Source organism: Pezoporus occidentalis, unplaced genomic scaffold, assembly GCF_034315485.1.
Source record: "Pezoporus occidentalis ecotype Australia unplaced genomic scaffold, CSIRO_AGI_Poc_V1 ctg36, whole genome shotgun sequence".
Taxonomy (NCBI): domain Eukaryota; kingdom Metazoa; phylum Chordata; class Aves; order Psittaciformes; family Psittacidae; genus Pezoporus; species Pezoporus occidentalis.
Genome location: NW_026915591.1, coordinates 4,561,992 through 4,584,891, shown reverse-complemented (window position 1 = coordinate 4,584,891; position 22,900 = coordinate 4,561,992). Strand labels below are relative to the sequence as shown.

Sequence of the window (22,900 nt, the reverse complement as noted above, 5' to 3'; positions counted from 1 at the left end):
ACCGTCATGCATTTGTAGTAATGATGCTGTCATATTGTTAAAGTTGGATAAAAGTAATAAGCCCTGTCTTAGGCTCTTTGTAGACACTATCAGTGGCATCATATAACAACTCTATAGATTTTGAAAATTGGTCGCCAAATGTATGGAGGAAGGAAAAGATTATCTGCTCCTGAGCAATCCACATTGCCACAATACAGCTGAGAGTCTTTTCTCAAAAGTATTTTCCTACTTGTGAAATAGTTTGAAGCTTTGTCCGTGTGTTCTCAAGACAGTGCATTTTAAAGTTAATCTTGAAATTGAAAAATTGAAAAAAATTAAGTAAAGTTTGTTGGGTTTCACTGCAGGCATGCAGCCAAGCTTTATAGGTAGGAATAATGTGGACAGTATCTCAGAATGGTTACTTGTCTCTGGGTTTGTTCTTATTTAATGTCAGGTAATAAACTGTTTTTGGCCGAAGACATGTTCCTGTGTCTATGTATTCAAAGGAATGACATGCCATGTGGAGTCCATAACTTCTTCCTAATAGTACTGATTTCTAGCTCTCCTGTTACAATAGTTCTCTAGCCTGTGCAGCGTTTCAGTTATCTGATACGAACAGGCAAGGGATGTGTTATTTTTTTTCCCCTCAAGATTTATAGTCACTACTTCTTTTTACGTTAACTGGTGGAATGTAAAACCTTTGCTGGCATGTTTATTTGAATGAATCATTGTAACAGGCTTTTCTCAAGGCATTTATTTAGTCATGTTCTGCCCTAAAGTATACAGGGAGGCAGGTGAAGAGTTGTCTTGTTCCTGTGTATTCTTGACTGATGGACAGTGACTCAAATGGACTAGGGAGAAGATACTATTTAGATTGTGAAATTGCTTAAAAAGAAACATTCACTTGCAATAGGTACTGGTTTTGTGCTTCTGTTACTAATTCTCCTTTTACATTTGAACCTTCTAACCTGGTATAAGATTAGAGAGTTTTCTCCTCTTTAGTGGCAATGTCCAACATGCAGAGTGCATTTGATTAGGAAGTGGATGTGGACAGTGGGTGCTTCTGTGTGGTGGGTGAGTTGGGTGTTTCTGCTATGGCTGAGATGCTGAAAGCATTGTGGTTGCCTTCTGTAGAAGGGCTGCTGCTGGCAGAGGTGTCGTGTCTCCTCCTCTGTGGTTGTGGCCTAAGGGGACAAAAGAAAGTATTTACGTCTCCAATTGTCAATTTTATGCCTTCCTTTTTAGTTTTATGTTCTTTAACATTTGTAGCTTCTGCAACTTCTGTCATCGCTGTTTGATTGCATTGGCCTGGTGCTGCAGGTTTGCAGTTACTGACATTCATGAACCTCTGCTTGAAGAATATAATTTTGTAAAATAAGTAAGTTTTCTGCATCTAAACGGACAACCCCCAACAAAACCTGTGTTGTCACCTTTTATGCTATGTTGTTATATTAAGTCACTTTTTTCTGCTTTTGTATGTGTAGATTGTGTTTCCAGTAATGAATACTTACTGAAGTGTAGAATCTCAATTTATGGAAACATGGAGTTCCATGTACTTCGTTAAGAATGGATAATCTTGCTGTTTTGTTTCTTCATAATCTAATTTCCCATATTAACAATTTTCTTATTATAGTTTCTTTCCTAGAATTGCAGTTTCTTTAGAAACAAGGGTATCAAATTTTTTTGGTATTAAAACCATGAGTTGTTCAACGGTGTACTTTCTCTGTATCTGAGGGTGTTGGTTACAGAGTGCTTTAACTGCAACAGTTGCCCCCTCCCCTGCCAAAATTAAAAGCAAAAAACCCACCTTGCCTTTCTTGAGTTCAATCTTACAACTTGTGAGTAGTCATTTACCTGCAGATCATGGTAGTTCTACAGGTCATGTATCTGGTTTTAGTCTGTGCCTACCTGGTATGTACTGTACAATACACTGTCCGTCAATGCATCATATACTTGCTTTAACAATGACTCTATTTCTTGAGACTGTTCTCTATCAAACATACTCCAGAAGTTATTTCAAATACCCAAAGTACCTTACCTAAGGAGTCTAATTTCACAGTGCTGCTTGTAGTAAAAAAAAAAAACTGTGAATTCATATTTACTGACAAATAAGAGAAATAAAAGAATCCTGTGTGGCGATCCAGACATTCAAAGTCACTTTATTTTTAACAGAAGAATGTGTGGACAGGATTCTCAGCTATACCTGGTCAGCCTGGGAATGAATGGTTCTGTAGCAGTGAGACCACCTTACGAATACCTTTTGAATAATTAAGTAGCACATTGTGCGCTGGGTAATTTTACTGTCCTTGAGTTGAACAGTTGAAGCTGGGAGTAGACTTCCATGAATCCTTAATAGTTAGCTGCAGTAATAGTCTCTGGATTCATGAGGTACTTTTACACATTTCTCTTTTCGTTTGGGTTTATTAAAAGTAGTATGTTCATCGTGTTCTGCAGCTCTTCCCTTTTTTCTCACAGATAAATGAGCTCAAAATCTTACATTTTATTTAATCAGTGAATCTGCAGTAACTTTGCAATGACCATGACTCAAGTCAAATTCCAAAACCTGTCTGTTCAGGTAAAAGTCTGGCATTGAAGAGTCTGCTGCAGCTCATGGCTGGGCATGTAGTTTGAGAAATTATATAAGCATTGAATTTTCTGCATTGTGTAATTTTAATAATATTCTTGGAAATGCGGAAGTGGCTGGTTCCCTGCAACTCATTTTTTTTTTCTCATTTGAAAATGAGTATAAAATCTAACCTGTTTTTCCTTCACCCTCTCTCCTCAGAGATCTGTCAAATTACCCCTCTGTTTTAGATTCAGACTCTTCATGAAAATTAATCATTCTGACCCCTGTGAAGTAAATATTATTTTCATTAATGGGAAAATTGCAGAACAGACAAGTAAAATTGCTTGAGTTATGCAGGGCTCTTAGACATGTGGTCAAATAGCTAGATTGTTTTCAATAATTTCTTTGCAAACTTTTTTTATGCAAGCTGTAAGAATATTGATGCCATCTGAGGAGACAGAAAAATGCCTTTTTTTGTTTCCTGAGGAGTTGGACGACCAAGATCACAACTGTGAACTATCATGTATAGAGCAGTATGTCTTGAAATGTGGATAAATGAGCTATCTACTGGTAAGAGTACAAAATACTTTGTAATTTTATTGGGGAAACAGGCAAAGAACCCTTTCAAATGTTATCTTAAGCTAGCAAAGAGCATGTAGGTCCTTGAATGGGTAGAGAAACCCTACTCTAATGGAAATTACCAGGTCTGCCAGGTGAGTCAAATCAGGATGAAGATGTAAGGTGCTTGTGTTTTATGAAATAGTAGATTATCAGTTCCCAGACAATGCAAGCATAAAAGAGGCTTCTTCGCTGAAAATGAAGACCTTGAGTGAGGCATGAGAGAGTATCTTGAATTACTTTTCGTCTCCTTCTGTAGAATTGACATGAGTCCTGCTTTATCTCAAAGGCGGCATAGATGAATATTTTCTTTTCCTTGATGGAAGGTCTGTTTGGTTACATATGCAAAAAACTTTCTAGCTCAAGAACTGTCTTTTTATTACAGCTGAATTTTGAGTTAGGGATAGAAGATATGATTTATGAAGTTTGAAACTCTTGGAGATTAGTAGGATTTTCAGTTTGACAGAGTTTCAAAGCTGATGAGTAAGTTCTGCTCAACAGAGTGGAATTTTTCATATTCTTTCAGATACTTTGCAACTATAGTGATGCAGTTAATGCCTCTTCTAATGAATTTTATAGGCAGTACACGTCAATATAACTTTTATTGTAAGGCTTCCTTCTGTAGCAGATGTATGGTGTATATTTCTGGTGTGCTGTGAAGGAGACTGGATGCTTATAGAAGTGATGCTCAAAGCATATACGCAGTCAACTGACATCTACAGCTGGGTATTCCTGGTTTAAACACTTCCTGTGGTAAAGGGTAAAACAATGGCTGGTATACCGTGAAAGACTGGGGAAATGAGTTTTCATGTTTTGTTTGACAGAAGTTAGTACCTGCCAGTGGAAACCCACTGGTTGACCAGTGTACACCGATGCCATGCCATTTAGTAAAAGAGCTTCGTGGCTTTTAGTTTATTCATTCTTAGGCAGTTCTCTGCCTTCCTGTTTTGCGCATCCAACTTCTCTAGCTGATGTATTGTTGTTTACACTGAGGAACTGAAAATGCATATAAAGTGCTGATGAAAGCCTTCATATAAAGTCATTACAGTTCTTTGCCATGGGTGGTAGAATTTGGAAGACTAATATTTCTGACTGCCATTTGGCTGCTGGATGACCTTGAGCAAGTCCTTTTCTTTCTCTTGATTTCCCTTTCTTTGTATTTGGCTTAATGATATTTACCTTATCTGCAAAGCGCTTTGAACCCTTATCAGTGGAAAGCTTCCTAAGAAGAAAAATTCTCTGTGGTGCTTCCTCTGTTTCCATTGGCAAACAGCTTTAAAATTCCAAATATAGAAGTCAGTTGAGATGCTGGCTCAGGTTTTCATTTCTTTCAGCAGGAGAAAAATGGATTGAAAAGGAAATGGAAGAGTAGTGAGCTTTCAAATTGTGAATTTGCAAATTCTCTGCTGAATTTGCCTGTTATCCATGGTCCTCCAGTATTTTCTGCCATAGACAATATTTTTTCTTCACTCAGCAGCAGTAACTCTTAAAAGTGGAAAGTTCTGTCCTTCTTTTACAGCTTAGCTGTGAAAGCAGGCCAGGCTCAAAAGCAGTAGGGTAACTTATCTGAAGAGAGAACTTGATTTTAAAGAGGGCATACTGGACAGTAAAAAAGGTGGGTCACTACTTCATGTAAGGGAGAAAAAATGGACTGTTTGCATTTGTTGTTGGTTTTCTCCATTTCAGATTTAAGTATTTGCATTCCTTACTTTAGAGTGCTTACTGTTATCAGGGGTATCTCCAAAGGTCACATTTTCATGGTTGTGCTCTGTAAATTCCTTGATGTTTCACTTCACTTACTTCCAGACTGGACAAAAGCTTTAGTTCATAGATTAGAAGCAATTTCAACTTAGGAGTATTTTCTTGGTATTGGTATTTCACTTGTAGGACATGCAATTATATTAACAGTAAACATGAAGCCACTTACAGTTGCAGTAATAGATTGTGTGGCTGGAAATCTGGCCTCAGTGTGGAAGTCTGTAAGCCATGGTGCTTGTGAAAGGCCAGGAGAATTTACGGTGTACTGCACAAAAATGATGATCTGAACATCAGAAGAAGCCTTTTCAGGTCAAATTAATTTAAATGAAATTTTGTTCCATTACCCCTTTTGAGAAAAATGTCAAGAATTATAGTAATTGACTCCTGTAGACAGGGCAGTGGAGTAGTTAATGAATTAAATGTAATGTTACTAATTTTGATTGATACTATTATAATTATGATGTCAAAGGTGTTTGAATTTGTATCAGGCTATAAATCTTAATCAGACTTCTAGTTTACTGTTGATGAGAGGAAAAAAAGCAACACAGAAAATGAGAACCCAGGCACCCCCCAACCTAAGCTGAATCTTCATTCAAAAATGAAGTATAACTCAATTTCTTAACTGCTGGTTTACAAGAAGATACAAGCAGGTAAAAAGGTTTTACTAGTTCAGCTTTCTTCCTTGTTAAGACGTATTTCTGAGAAGTTCCTGAAGGTCTTGGTATCTGAAAAGCAAAACGTGAATATTCTCTCTGAATTTTGCTGTCAGCAGCAGGAGAGATTCCCCTGACAGCCCTCAATGCTCTTCTAGGGTTTTTTGTTGTGTAATAGCCGTAGTCTGACTGGAGATCTTAGAGCCTGAGGTAAAAGGCAGCCTTCTTAACCTTGACCTCTTCTGTTCTTGCTAAGGAGAAATAAAACTTCATTTTACCTAAAGGTGAAATTTATGGAAGGATATGAGAGATCACATTATTCTGTCAGTGACTCTTGAAGCAAATGTTCTTTAGCTTGACAAGCCAAGCATGAAAGGATATGCTTTATTAGGATGCAAATACTATGTATGTGATTCATTTGTTGTCTAATATTTTCATGGGGTTTTGCTTTATTAGAATTATATGCGTATTAGTATGTAGGGAGGCTGTATTAAGGTGTCAGATATTGTATTTTGCTATTCACCAGGCTGAAAGTCAGGATGGCTGTAATTCAAAATCTGGTGGGAGTCCATACCTTCTTTTATAATTTTCCTAAAATAAGGGATTTCATTTCTTGCTACCTTTTTATATGCCTTTTTTTTTATACTTGTTTCTACATCACCTTACTTCTTTTCTTGCTTCTGTGTTTTTCACCATTTTATACTCAGTGTTTCAGATCCTTCTTTCTGTTTTCTGGAGGTTCTACTGTTCAGGAGTTTTATACCTCTCTGTGATACTCCATTCTTATCTGCCTTTCTGATCCAGAAGAATTTATGCCTCAGTCGGTTTCAGGAGCAACTATCTTGTATTTTTAAGAGTAATTTTAAGAGCTTAGCTGTGACTTCTGAGTGTGCTGCTTTTGATTGCTGTGTAGGTTTGTGCAAGTCAGCTGGCTTGGTGCTTTTCAGAATCCTATCCTAGCTGTGTTTCTGTATGAATAATAGCCATTAGTGCTCAACAGTCATGTAGTTGAAAAGATGTGTAAAAATGAAGTTTACTTTGTAGTAATGTTGCTTACCAGTTTCTGGTATTCAGTGTCCTCAGTGACAGCGTATGTTTGACTGGAGACGAAAGTTAAAGCCCTGTGAAAGCTGTGGTTGGAGGTGGCCTTCAGGAGTACTGCTCTGTAGGCTGTTCTCTATTGCAGCAGTGTACTGTGGGTACAGGAATTCAGTCAACTGCTAGACACAGGGCTTTGAAAACACCCACCTCAACACTCAAGAAAATAAGGTGATGGAGTCCTATTCCGTTTGAGGTAAGCTTTGCAAATAGGTTTTAGACTTGTCTGGTGCCATAGGAGCAGCAGCCTCTTCTGTTCCCTGCAGTGCATCATCTCATGTTTCTTGAACTTAATTGGTGAAATTTGTCCTGGCTGTCTTCATTCCTCTGGTAGTAATTACAGTAATAATCAGCTAATGCACATACAACCACAGCCTTTTGTTTTTATTGGGAAGGGAAAGACAGACCTATTAAAAATATTTTCATAGGTTTGTGATGGCAGGAGAACACGTCATGTAGACTGATTTGTTTAGAAAGTGTAACATGTATAGGTGGTGCCTTCCTAAAGAAAACTGAGGAGGATATTTTCCACTGATGCTCATGCTTTCTTTCCTTTGAAAATCTAGACTAGTTAGTAGGACATCCTGCAAAGGTCTGCTTGCTTTTCTGGGGAGATGAATGGACTGAAGGCTGTGTAGGCCAGGGGGGAAAGAAACTGTCAGAAAGAAACATCTGTACTTGTAGTTATTTTATTTTTTTCAGCATTTCCAAATACTGTTAGATTCTGCCAAGAATGAACACAAGTTATTCTTAGTGTTTCCAGAGAGCATTCTTTTTCCCCTTCTTTTGGAAAGGCTTTGGCTACACTTTCAATACTTCCTGATGCTGTTAATTATATAAGGCTTTGGACTGCTAATGTGCAGGTGACTTGCTCTCTGTGAGAACAGCTGTTGCAGGATGCAATAGAAAAGTGGGGGAAGTGAAACATTCCCTGGGTAGGTGGCAGATTCTGAAGCCAGGAGGATGAATCTGCAAGGATTCCTCATTTTGTTTGTGCTGCATATTGACATCTGGAACCTAGCAAACAATCCTTTGAATTCTTTTCAAGGAACACATTTTAGTGAGGTAAGAAAATAGCCTTTTTCAGTAGAATGAAGTTTGTTCTTCCCTCCCTCTCTACGCCTACACCAATGTTTTTTCAGCTCTGCAAGTGTGTTTTTCTCACCCTCTATGCTGTGTAGGCGGCCTTCCCAATCACAATTGAGCTTCACAGGCAATCTTTTACCAAAAAAAAAAAGAAAAAAGTTGTCTTTATACAGCAGGTCTATAATTTAACACCAAAGAAAATGGAGAGTTCTGGACTGGAATTATGATGCATCTTAGAAATGCTTGAACAGGTGAAGAATTTCACCCTAAAGAAAGCAAGGAAATCTCTTCTTGAGCAGAAGGCCACCACCTGAGGAAATGATTTATTTACCTGCTGCCCAAATGACTTGCCAAAATGTCAGTAGCAATTGTAAGCAGATAGATTTTAAACCTTTTACTTGCCTCATTACACTGAGAGGTAATTGAACTTCCCTGCCCCAAGATTAGAATATGATTCTACTTGAAAGAGACAGGCTCAGTTTGTTGATAATATGAAAGTTAGAAAGCAGTTCTTCCTGGAGTGTTACCTTGTTTTAAACATGAGTTTAGTTCTCTCTGACCTCTGGAAACTGCTTTTGCTGCATATGATATGTACTGCAGCTCTTCTGATGATGCTTCTTAGTTTTCCAGGGTCTTAATTTCACATAGTATCTTGTCAATAAGCCTAAACCTAATTTGCAGTTAAAAAACCCAACTCTGAAAGCTGTGTTTTTACTTACTTAAAGTAAGATAACAATAATTACGTTCTTGAGCTCTGTTGTAATGATGTCTGGCGCTTCTTAAAGAATTTTGGTTGATACTAACGTTCTTGCCACCAAGTATTCAAACTTCATTCAACCCTGTCTGGAAATATTATTGGGATAGTAGTAATGGGTGACTAAAAATTACTTGCATATCAACCTATCAAATTTCAGAGATCACTATAATAGAATAAATAGGGTTTGTACCGTGGTTTTACATGCAGCTTATGATGGCATTGCAGAGCAAAGCAGCTGTCCTTGACTGCTTACCCTGACCTGTGCCTTCTCTGCCTTTTGTCAGCACAAATTCTTACGTAGCTGTGCAGTGATCTGGACTGGGAAAAGCCAGATTTGGAGAAATGATCTAGGTCTTTTCCTCAAGTCTCCTTATTTAGAGTTGGATTTTAATCCATCTTTTTGATATGATTCACCACACATCTCTTCTAACACTGGAGCTTGGTGGGAGGAGAGGAGGACAAAAATTCACTGTCTGTGCTCTACCTCCAGTTTGTGCCCCTGCAGTGTTCTCGGGTCTGCAGTATGAATCTCCATGGTTACATCTGTTTGCCCAGTCTAATTTTAGAGGGCTCCAGTCATCTTTTGTAGCAATAGGTAGAGGTCAGATATTAAGGCTAATGTTGAAACAATACAGGTTTTATTACAGGACCTGGTAAATATGAAGGACTAGCTTTGAGCCATTTTTCCTTGCTATACTTGGGGACTTCTTAGAGGAGTGTAGCTAGTGACTTAAATAACCCCCCTCTTTCCTTTGCGATTGGCCTTTATGTTGAAAAAGGTGAGAAAAAAAGTGGGCCACAGCACTGTGAAATGTCCCCTTTCAGGTGTAACCAAATGTTTGCCAGAATGTGTTCTGGAAGAAAATAACGTGGTTCAGAAAAAGGGTGATAAAAGAAAGGTTGGGATTGTTATATTAAGAAACTTCTCATGCAAGCACTCTCAAATGAGTAAGCTAGCCACGTAAACCTAATAGGTTCATAGTTTTATAAGTCTTTGTTGCTTCTGGCTTCTAACTAGCACAGTTTCCACAATACCATTTCCCTTTTGAAAAAAATTTAACCTGTTTGTTTCCCTTTCAAATATTGTTCATACCCATGGTCTTTCTGCTTCCAGGTTTCACCATGGCATGATTCCTCTGAAGCTGATCGTGGCAGCCACCAGGAGTTTTTGCTAAAGCTGTGTGTGCTTGCCTTCTCAGGAATTTAGATAGGTAAGTGTGCATGCTCCACTTTCTGCACTGTGTGACAGTTACCCTTTGGAGTAGTGCCAGTTGCCACAAAATCAGTGTTGGCTTTGTGACTGCTGATGGCGTGCAGTGTTTCATGCAATATGGAAGGGGTGGTCTCCAGCAGGTAGGCTGGCTGCTGCCGTGTGCCAGACTGTATCCCACTCTGGCACTGAATGCATCCTCTATATGCAAAGAGATTTTCTCAGGAGAGAGATGCAAGGGGACTAGATGAATATTTCCTTCCCCCTTTCTACTAGATATTTGTAGAAGTGTTCGTAAAAGCAGGTTGGACTTTATTCAGGCAGTGACAGAATGCCTGTTTTGTCACATTTTCTAAAACACAGTAGTTCTTGTAGGTGGTTTATTTTAATGTACTTGTGAAACTAAACTCACGTTGTAAGGAAGGGATGATTATTCTGAACGTGCCCAGTTCTTGAAAAGGACTGTCTTTTAGTACATGATCTATTCTTTCACAGAAATATATTTTTAGGGAGTTTGTGAAACCATAAAAACGATGCTGCAAGTGTGAGATGCTGCAGGTCCACCCATGCAGCCTTGCCCTCTGCCTTGTATCAGATGCAAGTCTTTTGCAGATGTGTAATGACCTGGATCAAGAAGGCTGGAAAACTGCAGTGTGTGGCTTTGGGTAGAGGGAGGAGGGATGGGGAGCAGTGGTGTTGGCCCTGCAAAGATGGGTAGGGGTGGATTTGTTTTCAGGCGGATGCGCTTCCTGAATTAATGCCACATGTTGTGCGAGCCGTAGTGCTGCCACCTGAAGGGAGGTGACCCTAATATTGCTGGGGACTGCAGGGAGAGAAGCACTGACATCTGAACTTGGATCAGTGTACCCTGATGTGCAGCCAGGCTGTAAAAACACGACCTTCTCCATGTAATAGATTTTAATGATCTATTTATTAACAGATGTTGAAAGCTATAGGTACAGGACATGCAAAAGAACTCCAGTCTGGAAGTGACAAGCAGTGTAATAAACATTGCTACCAAAGAAAAAAACCTTCCTTGTAACATAAGTTCATCAGTGTGCCACGTCTAAAGAAAACAAATAGGTTTCTTCGAGAGAACCTGCCCTGTAGTTGTTGCAGTCGTTCAGGACAATGTTGTTGTATCGAATGTGTCAATTTAAGTCTGTTCTTCTGAAGTGCTGTCAGCAAAGCTGTGCTGTGTTTGTAGGGGAGTGGTTAGCCCCTGGGGTTTGATTTATTGTAACAACAAAACCTTTCCTTCAGAGGACACATATATATTGGAAACAAAACATGTCTTTTTGTGGATCTGGAGGAGCCCTTGGAAAAGGCTGTTTTAGTTACTTTCCCCTTGAATCATCTTACCTCTTCACTTGGCACTTCAGTGTCAGTTTTTGTGTGCAGTCATTATTGTGGTTTTCTTCGGTATGTAGTTCTCAAAGTTACATATAGAGGAGAAAATGCTGTGTCCATCTCTTTCCCAGCACACCATACAGAACTTCTGTTTTGTTTTGCTTTTGAAGTTTGTGGTCCCATGGGACATACTTTGATCCTAAACGCTGTGTAGTGGGGCACGAACAGTGAAAAAGTGCTGTCTTGAGTGATGAAGTAAAAGTAATCTCTCAGCTGCTAATTTAACTTATTGGTGGAAAGTAAGGAAATGCTCCCCCCCCCCCACCTCCACTCCCCCCGCTATTTTTGGATTCTACAGTTTGGGTTTTTTGCTGTACATTTTCCATAAAGAATGTCTCAGTAACTAAACTAACTTTGCCAGTGATGATGTCACCATGTTATACCACTGAACTACTTAATGAAGGTGGTAAGCTTCTTTTTATTACACGTGCAATTTTTGTTCATTAATGGAAATTGTTTCCCAGTGGACTATTTAAAATCATTAAATTCTAGCTCATAACAAATCTATATATACAAAGTTGTATTTAAAATGTAATTTGTTTCACTAGTAACTGTTCTGGTTGTTTATGAGCTTGTATGCCAGCGGTCCTATAGACCCAGTCTTGTGTACTGAAACTCAACAGCAGGTTTTACAGTTGGGACTAAAACGTTTTAGTAAACCATATCCATGTTAACAGGTAGCCTTTTTAGAAACAATAACATGCTCCAATAAAGTTGACATTTGCTGATGTTTCAAATACCAAATCTAATTTAAAAGATATTTATGTGGAAGACACAGCAGCATAAACTTTGTTCTGTTAGGTTCCCCACATTCTTTTGGTAATATAGACAGAATGAAACTTATAAAATACAGCTTAACCTGAGGACCAGGGGGAGGGAAGAGAGGATGCTCACTGTGCCTAAGTGGCTGATGTTGACCTTAAGTTATTTTTTGTAGGATAGTGTTTAAAGCTCCTGGTTTTATCTTAAGTATTCTTTTCCTGTTGACAATTTGAAGCCTAATGGCTTCATTTATCATGGTAATAAGGTCTGGTTGGGGTGGGAAAGGTTTTGCCTCAATGATCATTGCTTGCCCTTACAGGTGATGTGGTTGAGTACACAATGCTGTATGCTCTGTAATGGGAGATGGCAGCTGTATGGGTACCCACCCTTTCTCTGCGTGGACAGGAGGAGATGTAGAGAGCTGTGTTCCTTTCTTATATTCTGTAGGTTTAGTCCCGTCCGTCCCCGTCCCCCCCACAGCTGTCCCAAGGTTTAGTTGATTTCTACAAAGGGTTTGTGTTACTAGGATTGTGTAGGTCTGTACTTCAAGCTGTTTCCCTGAGAAGTCTGAAGAAAATTAGGAAAAAACCCTGCAATTAATGGTTAGTCTTGGGGTTCTTGTAAAGAAAGGTTGCTGCTTGAGGAGTGCATCTATGTATTTCATTTGTATGCATGTACCTGAGAGACAGAGGGGATTAAGGGTATTAGATGATTGTATTGATGAGTGAACATTACCAAGTTAGTGACTGCCTTCTGTGATGTCTTTGTGGTATTTCAATGATAACTACAATATTGTCATTAAATGGAAAAGAAATAAAAAGTGCTTAGTATATTTTAACCTTCCTTTATGCTTAAGATAGTGCAGTAAATAGGCAAAAATTAGCATGTCATAGTTGGAGGTAATTTAATGTAGTGCAGTTCTAGAGAATTACAGTTGGACCATTCAAAAAAACTTGGATAATGTTCTTAATAACTGAAAATGTCCATTATAATAGGAAATGGGTCTTCAGGAGGAAAGTCTCATCTTCAGTTCCCTGTTTGTGAGACTTCTGAATATACAGTTCTTTAAACCATATGTATATGAGTGAAGGAAAAGAGAAAAGCCTGGATTCCATTAATTCTTGGCTACCCATAAACTGACAAGGATCTTATACTATTTTCCTAGTCTAGAATGACTGAAGATTTAGTGGTATGGATTGTAATGATCCATGTTCTTTGCTGTTACAGGCACCTGTTGACTACACAGGCCAAGAATGAGGGTACATAGACTGTCTGCATGCTTCCTGATTTCAGAATGGTTAGGCACACCCAAGTTAGCTTTAATATAGCTAGCCTGGATTAGAAAAGATTGCAAGGATTTAACAGCATGGATTTTAGCATAGCCTGCTGGAGACTGGTAGGGAGTCTGGGTGCTTAATTGCTGCAGTCTTTTGCCCTGGAAATAGAGTGGATTTTGTAAAACTCAATATTATGAGTTCTGTAGCTTGCATAAATGTGGAGAGCTGTTGGTAGCTTAAATGCATATATTGTTGTGTGTACGAATTTTTCCTAGTTTTGTCTTTAAAATGTGGAATATAGTATAATTTAGAACTAGAAGCTATGGACCTAGTGTTATGCATGATTATGAATGCCCACTGATTAAGGAGATGTTTTCTGTAGTTGATCCTGCTGTGTTAACACTTTGTGGGACTGGCTGGTAAAGAATGAGCAACCCTGGTATTTTGATTTTCTCCATGGCTCAGCTTGTGTATTGCTAAAGTATAGTGTGCTGCTGTACTGCTTAAACTTCAATAGCAACAGATTTTGGCAGTTAAAATGCATTGCAGGTTAGTACCAGAAATTTGCAATTAAATCTGAGACACAGAACAGACAGAGAATCTGTGAATTGGAGCTAAAAGTTCACAGACAGAAAAAAACCAACCAAAACCCCAAAAGAACAAAACCCCAAAACAAACCAACAAAAACCAGACTACTTCCCTTCTCCAAGAAAACCCAAACAACAACCCTCCCCAAACCCAAAATCATAAGGGGACCACAGAGTAGCAAAGTGGAATTAGAAACTGTGAACTTCATTCATGTGTTGTCGTTGACTTAGTGCTGTTTCTCTGCTTTGCTTTTTTACCTGCCGAAGGAAAATGCTTGGTTCCTTTATAAAGTGTTTTGAGAACATATGCAACTGCTACTACTACAACTGCATTGACCATTAGAATTCCTAAAATTATCTGCTTCAGACAGAACAAGGTGAAATACAACGTTTATTTGAAAAGCATCCAGTTTCAATGAGAATATTTCTGGGAATTTGAAAATGAGCAATTCTTAAATGATTCAGTCTGTCTGAAAGCAAAAGAAGCCTCATCTCTAGCCTGAATTTGTTTAGGTCTAATTTCTAGTAATTGGTGGTTCTTTTGTATCTCTGCTTGATGAAAGATCAAATTCCCTCCTTCTCTTGCTTTTGTATTCTTTCTGTAGGGATATTAATTTCTTTCTTCTGGTTCTTCAGCATCCTTCTTGAACTGTGAAATCAAGAACTAATTGCAGTTTTCTGTGCCAAACAAATGTAACTGTTTTGCTCTCTTATTTGGTATCTTGCTTGTTTAAATGTTAGTGGATTGCATGAGATTAGCCACATCTGCGTGTTGTGAGTTCTCTGTTGCATACACAGATTCAAGCAAGTGAACTTGAAAATTGGAGTAATGCACAGAGGTGTCACCTGTGCAGATCAGAATTCACGCTTTCCACCTGAGATCAGAGGAGATCAGCTTCCTTTTCAGTCTAATTGTACTCACTGCTTATGCATAATGCAAAACCACAACTTGACTCTGCTCTACTTGATGAAAGATAAAGATCAGCGTCTACTAGAGAGTGATGCTAGCTTTACAGATCTTGTCAGCATGAGGCATTAGTCATCTCTTTTTATGTATATAATGTAACATAAAAGTATATGAACGTCATAATGTGAATGGTGCTGTATAGCTTTTGAATTGTCACAGACTCATAGACTTACCAGGTTGGAAGGGACCTCAAGGATTGTCTGGTCCAGCCTTTCTTGGCAAAAGCATGGTTTAGACAAGATGTCCCAGCACCCTGTCCAGCTCAATCTTAAAAGTGTCCAAAGTTGGGGAATCCACCGCTTCTCAGGGGAAATTATTCCAATGTCTGATTGTTCTCACTGTGAAAAATTTTCCTCTTGTGTCCAATTGAAATCTCCAGGAATAACTTGCACCCATTACCCTTGTCTTTTCCACATGACTCCCTGTAAAAAGGAAGTCTCAGTCTTCTTTGTAACAGTAGTATAATTAGTAAGTAGTGCTTCCTGTTAATTTGTATGGTTTTTTTTAGCATGTTGGCCTCTTTAGTTTTTTGCTTTGCATATGCTGTTAGATGAATGTCATCAGTCACTAGTTCATTCCATATATTCCATATATTAAGACTCAGTACTAATAGACAGTTCTTCAGTACCTCAAAGCAATGCTATTTATTATATTGACTGTTGATACCACTAAGATCTCATTTTTTATTTTTTAAACAAAGGAAGTTTGTAATTCGCAGAAGTTTTAAACAGTTTTCTAACTCCTCAGGGTAGTTAAAAATTCAGCTTTGGGATTATGTATGATTTTTACCGAAATAACCTGAATGTCTTCATGTGTTTGAGCTGTACTGTTTCACATGCCTGTTCATCTCCAGTAAAGGTAGAAGGGAAGGAGCAAGATTTCTCATTAAGTTAAATTTTTACATCTATGTATTTTAGAAAATACATGAGAATTTTCTCTAAACTGAGAAGTCCATGGTGGAAAAGTCTTGGATTTGAGACTTTGGTTGGATAGAACTAAGGTGTGATACAGTGTGGTGGAATTTTTGGTTTTATTGCTTTTAGGTGTTTTGTGTGCATGCAGACTTTCCATATCATTTTAAGGATGTTCCTCTTCTTCATCCATGTCAGTGTCCTGTCATTTGTGAGGCTCTGTGTCTGGATGTATTAACTGTTCTAGGCTGCACCTTAGAGCAGTGCTGGCCTGGCCAGCCCTTAGTGCCTTCAATAGCTCCATTCCAGATGCAGGCAGAACAAAAGCAGGAAAGCTGTTTCCTCATCTGGTTGTTGAGCCAGTCTTGGTCCTGCACACCTTGAGATGTTTGGAAGCTTATGGTTGTGTAGCTGTGAAACAAGAAATACTGGAAAAGACATCTTTTTCTTTTTATTCCCCCCCCCCCCCTTTTTTTTTTTTGGTGTGTGACAGTCATACCTTAGAGGAACAGCCACTGCTGTTCTTGCTTCCTCATGCTCCTTCACTCTTGGTAACATGTAGTAGTATAGACATGATTTTTCAGGATATGAGGAAGCACTGAATAATCTGAACTCCAAGTTGACTTTAATTTTTTTTTTCTATGTGTTATTTCTTCTCTTTCTCTGATCACCTTCATTTTCTCTGCTGCTTTTAGGCATCTGTTTTCTTCAGCATTCTCTTTTTATTTGTCTTTTCCTCTCCTCTAGCACCTGTGCTAGAGCTCTTTGCAGAGATTTCCTGAGGAGAAAGGTTTAGGTTGAGAACCAGTGCACCCTTCTTTATGAAGCAGTATCTGAGGCCTCAGCTTCTGTCTCTGGAAACAAGTGGCTGTTGGGAGGAAGTTGTTTGAAAGAGAATGAGCTGTGAAATGTCTGGGGCCTGAGAGCCATCCCAGCTAGGATTAATTTAGAATCAGAGGTTTATAGCATTCTTTAAACATTTACATGCTTGGCTGTGGGGGGATGAAAAGGGTCAGACATGTGCTCCTTGCAAATTCTGGTTCCTTGCCTATAAAAGGGAGGCAGAGGTAGGTTTAGTAAGACTGAAAACTTGAGAGAAGAGCAGGTAAAGGCAGTGGTTATTAAATGTTTTTGCTGTGATATTAAATTGTGGGCTGAGCACTCTCTCTTGGATTATTCTGCAAAGCAGTTGTTATTCATGTATTAGTAAGGGCTGGTCTGGGTTTTTTAGCTTTGCTTTTATTAAAATGGTTTGGATGTAGAAAGGAATGTCGAGGCTTACAGCCATCTTCATAGATACTAGAAAGATATTCAAAAGAGCTGGTTAAATATTTGTACAAGTTGGATGCATTTTCTCATACATTAAACACTTAACTGTTGTCTTTCATCCCGAAATCTAATTTTACAGTTAGCTTACTGTATTTTGTCAAATCAGAGTTCCCTCAATCTTCATGGTGCTACCTGTGACAGCACAGGAACAGATGTAAATGGAGGAATGTAAGATAGGTTGGTAGCTGTAGACTTAATTAATGTTTGGTGACTTTCAGATCAGGACTCTCTGAATGAGGAAATCCAGTACCTTTTGCTCTTTGTTGCCATTCTCCTTTCTAATTCTGCAGCAGCTTTTTTTTTTAAATTGGAATGGGCAGGATTGCTTTGGTACTGAAGACAGAATTTTTATACATTGATAAAGAACTAGTGTTCTCTACAGAATAATTCTTACTGCTGTCAATAGGTGGGTGGTGGTGTGAGCTTTTTCTTTATGAGCTTTAAAGTATGCGGGTATTGGTATCCATCAATTTATAATCTTCAGTGTAAATAATTCTGCAAAGAATTGAGAAATGTCAGGTAGTATTGGTAATGGATCTGCTTACCATATTTGATTATCTGCTCGGTACAGTCACCTAACAGTAACAGTGGGAGCTTCAGAGCTGTGAATCATTGCAGCATGTGAAATTTTCCAGGGTCTGGAAGATGCATGGCTAGGGTTTAAACATTCCTATGCTTACCCCAGATGAATAAAGCCTCTACTGACGTGTCTAAAGGCATTTCTGCTGCACTTTTATTACCATTTTGACTGTTACTCCATGTTCACCAAATAATATGGCTCTTCATTAGTGCAGGATAGTTATGCAGATACATAAATTTCTGCCCATACTTTGTTCAGCCAATGAACAAAATAGCCTGGGTGCTCTAAGGACACTTCTGGAATTGTTTTTCTACAGTGCAAAGAGGATTGTGGCTGACCTTCTGACATTTTTATATAATGGGGATTTAAGCCGTTTTCTCATTCTGACTATTAAATGAAAACAGATTTAGCCTTTCCCTTAAATGAGTCATTTCTGAAGCAAATCGATCTAAGAAACCTTTAGAGACCCTTAGAGTTTACTCTGTGGGAAATTGCTAAAGTGTATTAATACATACTTTGAAATTCTGCTTTGAAAGGTGTCAACAAATATGACCATTAGACAAAATTTTTAGGTGCTACAAGAGCTGCCTAGCATGTTATAACCAAAGGGGGCCACAGTTACTGGTGGTGTTTTTTCCTGACAGGCTTTTTTTGAGGGGGGAGCATAATTCTATTATGGCAAAAATGAGATCAGTTTTCTTCCTTGTCCTTTGGTAAGCTGTGGAGAAGTGACACCTTTCTCTTCCCTTTCTCAAGTAGAACAAGCTCTTGAGGCTGAGGTTTGGGTTTGGTGCTGCAGCTCTGAGCCTTACAGAGCCTGCTGCCTGTTCTGTCATCCCAATTGCAGATACAGTTTTACCTATTAAAAAAAAATAATTCTAGGTTAATACCTGTGCAGTGATTATGTTCCAGTTCTAAACTGACTAGTGAGGTATTGAAACGGTACTTCTTGCTTGGCATTTTGATTGTCACTGCAGCTTAGGATCATCCTAATCGCGGTTGATGTGAATTTAGAAATACCTTTCTTCCATGCTTCTTATTTCAGTTTATCCATGGAGGCATAAAACACAGTTTTTATCTTAATCTGCTTTTGCTTGCTTTTTTACAGTTTAACGTTGTGCTTACAGTATTAGTTTATTTTTAGCACAAGTGAGCAGACCTGCAATTTCAGTTCTGGCTTTTGAAAAACAGTGTTTGTACAGGAGGTACATCTGACAAGAAATTGTGAAACTATATTGAAGTGTTTTAATAGTAAGAGCTAAAATCAGAAACAGCCATGTCAAAATGCTTTTGTGTTTTGTGGCAGATGAGTGTACATATGTACCTTGGTTATTTTTTGTTTGGTTTATTTTCAGTTTTGTAGTACTAACATGAAAATATATTAAAGTAGAGGGCACAAATATATTACTTTGTATCTTGTGCAAAGTACATTTCATGTTACACAAGAACGTGGTGTTTTGAGAAGTCTTGCTCCTGTTTTGAGCAGCTGAGAAGCTCCTATCTCCAGTGCTGTGAGTTTACGTGAAACAAAGATGACCCTGAGTGTAAGATAGTGCTGTAAATTCTTTGTTAGTCAGAGAAAGCACTTTGATTACTCAGTCTAGTAGATAATACAATTTCTGAAGTCCCTTTTATTAGCATTAGGTTTTTTGCTGTGTGTGTTTTTAGTACATGAATTATCTTGATAAGAGTATACAGGGTAGTGATAGATCTGTGGCAGTCAAGAACACGAGAAACCTCAGCATTGTTGACCTTTCTCATAACAGTACAATTAATACAAAATGTAACACTTAGGCCAATATTTTGTAGTTTATATATAAACACTTATGGTGCTTTTTCGTATTCTGGCAGGTAATGAACTAACTTTTATTTGTTGGAATGGGATCTTGCGTAAAATCATCTTTATTTGGACAAAATACTTTGAAAAAGAAGCTTAGCTATCCCTGTCCCCAACTCAAAAAACAAACCTCAAGAGCTAGGCAGTTTTACTGACGATACTGAGAGGCCTTTGGCTGACCTTTTCAAGACTGAAATCCTTTAGAATAATGTAGGATTTCCTTTTTAGACGTCAGCAGGTGTTTGGACAGCTGTATGCTCTCTAATGTGATTTTATTTCTTTTTTCTTTATTAAAAAGGATTAAGAGGATGGACACATAAAGATTTACCTGATGTATAGAAAAATTGTTGTCTAAAATTGAAAATATTGTACCAGGAGCCATGAGCTTGAAATTACACTGCTGATTTCCCACAGGTAAATACTACTACTGTCAGTTTTAATTGTTGATTTCTCCATAGAGTTGTGTGGTTTTTGTTTGTTTGTTTTTTTTTTCCTTTTAAAGCATTGAGGCTTTGCAAATTTCTTTATTGTACCTGGGAGTTGGTGGTTGTGAAGACTTGTTGATGAATAAGGTTGGTGTTGTGATCACTATGAGCTCAGCATGTTTTGTTCAGTCTCAGGTTTCCAAACAATAACACAATGTAGGTGAGAGATACTTTTAGAATTGTCTTCTGATGGAAATTCTATGTTAGGACAGAGACTAGACTTCTGTAGGGTAAAATAGGGAATAGCATCATTGTTATTCCCTATTTTTGATAGCATTTATCTCCCTTCAGGTGTAATGGTGCCTCCCTGTTCAGGTGGATGTGGTAACTTGGGGCAGTAACTTGTTTTGTGGTGTTTTATGTTTTTCTCTAAACATAAGATTCTTGATGTTTTCTCTGTTATTGCAAATGTAAGGCAAAAGAGATGTGAAGGCTTCTTTTTAAAGCTTTATAAAAATCTATTCTACACACCAAATAGATAATAGGGACGTTTTGTGTTTTTGAAAGTGGGTGCTAGAGTATCTGCAAACAGTGCATTTTGTCTGTAGTACCAGAGAAATAGCCCCTTTTTGTATATGTGCTAGTGGTTACCTTCTTTCCTCTTGCAGTACTGCAAGTATTCTTCCTGTAGATGGAGGAGGTTTGCATTCCTTCTCATACACGTCTGTTAGACCCAGACTTCATGGTCTGTTTTCACAGATGATTTAGAGTAGACCTGGAGATGTAATCGAAGTCTTGTTCTCTCCTTCAGCAGATATTTTCACATGATATAACAAATATTTTCACATGATATATGAAGAGTCTTGGGTTTTCAAACTGTTTTTTAATGTTACTCTGGCTTTTAGATCTCTGATCTGGTAAATATGCATACTTTTTTTTAAGGAAAAGGGGAATGCTGTCCATTTCTAGTTTTATGGCCATTATGAGTGTGTGTGTTTGGACTTTGTTTCGATCTACTGGTTCATAGAAATGACTGTCTATATGAGTAACATACGAAATTTCTAGCAGGAAGGAATGTTGGTGGAGGGATTGGAGCCATGGTGGTGTAAAATCTAAACAAGAGTTGGTGAAAGTCTAAATTCCTTAAAAGGCTGTGAAAGATGGTGTCATACTTTGGTATGTGCTGTTGACACTTCAGCTCTGATAGATGCTCGGTGTCTGTACTGCTGTAAATACATGTCGGGTTTGGTGAAGTATGATTTGGAATATTACTGCTGTTTCACAGGAAAGCTGAAAAAAGGAGCTAAAATACATGCATGATAAGACTTAAAATCAGTGTGCATAGACAACTCTGTCAAGTCTAAATTGTTTTAATATAAGTATGACATGAGCTGGAATCAGGGTGTAACTACTTCTGTAATGGAAAAAACCCTGACATTGAAATGTGGTTTAGAACTGTGACTGCTTAGGGTGAACTGCCAAATGTGAAAAAGCAATAGAATTTTTATGGGTATCAGCAGTAGCATGTGTATCTTTTTTTGGTAAACACATCAATTAATTCTTTTTCAAGTATTTCATCTTATTTTTACAAGACCAAGAAAAGAGGAGACTGAACTTGGAAGGAACTGTTGTATTAGAGGAAGGGAGGTCAAGGGGAAGAGAAATCTATTCATGTGCACTGTCACTTAAAGTAACTCACAAAAATGAGTTCATACATGAAGACCATATTTACTGTTAATATCTCTTCAATCCAAATACGCAACTTTATAGAGAAGATGAGGTTTTATTTTCAGTTGCTGTCAATCTGTTGTAGTAACCTTAGAGCCAGCTCTTAGGATCTATTCTTTAGAATATGTAAGAAAGATCTAAATGGTATTTCAAAGCAAGTGCAATGGTGTTGAGTAGACTTGAAATACTTTAACTTCTTGTGCCTCAGTCTTAACATGTTCCAGACTGATATTTGGCTTTTGGGAACAGCATTGGATTTATAATATTTACTTGGTCTGTGATCCTGTACAGCTCCCCCCAACTTCTCTTCTGCTTTATTGCTCTTTAGATGTCTAATTCTTTATATGTGGTATTTTGTTTGTGATTTTTTTTTTTTTTTCTATTGCTTTAATTATTTCATTTCAGATTTACAGCATTTTCTTTGCTTTCACTTGCAGAGGCTTTGACCATTTCAGCTTTAGAATCCCTGACTTCCCATGCTCATCTGGATCCTCTCCTCCATACTCCTTGCAACTCTTGCCCCTCACTTCAGTGGTATTTTTGGATTCTTCAGGGGGGCCTCTGTTTGATCACTCAAATTAATAATGAAAGTACTAAGGAAAACTTGCTGCAGGACAAGTTCTAGCAGAACCAACCTGAAATGCCTTCTGTGTTTTTATACTGAGCCACTGCATTAGTTCTCTGAAAGCGAATTTTCTAATAGTTAGCTGACATACACTGATTATTTTGGATGGTACAGTCTCCAGATTGTGTTGAACAGTGTCAGAAGTGTCAGTTATGAACACTACACCTGCTGCTTCACTAAGACATTTATCCAAGAGAGAATGTTATGTTGGTTTGATGTGGCTTCCTGACTGTTATTTGTCTTTCTTCTCTAGCTTAAATTGATTTTTACCGCTCTTCTCTTTCACCAGTAACATATCCAAATCTTTCTAAGCACCAGAATTACATTGTCTTACCATTTCTTAAGTAATTTCCCACTCCTTCACTGCTGTGAAAGGACATGGACACTGTTTTGTATTGCTCTGAGTTCTCCTGTGTTTTACTAGTTCTGAAAGCAAATCAGTAATAGCTTAGAAGTTTAGGCTAGTTATTTATATACTCTAGCACACATAATTGTAAATAGCTGGATAAAACTGTGTTAGTTTTTCAAATTTAAGGATCAAGGGCATCAAGGACAATACAGAGACAAGGATGTCAAAGATTACAAGGGCATGTAGAGAGATAGGGCAAGGGGGAATGGTTTTAAGATGACAGAAGGAAGATTTAGATTAGATATTAGGAAAAAATCTTCAGTGTGAGGGTGGTGAGGCACTGGAACAGGTTGCACACAGAGGCCGTGGCTGTTGTTCAAGGCCAGGT

The 22,900-nt window shown here is 38.1% G+C and overlaps 1 protein-coding gene across 3 annotated transcripts in view; it reads left to right on the top strand.

The window, feature by feature from the left end:
- Positions 1-22,900, top strand: part of SIPA1L1 (signal induced proliferation associated 1 like 1) — a 214,769-nt gene that overhangs the window by 60,840 nt on the left and 131,029 nt on the right. For all 3 annotated transcript variants that reach the window (XM_062630841.1, XM_062630842.1, XM_062630840.1), the window contains exon 2: positions 9,630-9,726. The gene's annotated coding sequence lies outside the window, so the exon portion shown is untranslated. The remainder of the gene's footprint in view (positions 1-9,629; positions 9,727-22,900) is intronic.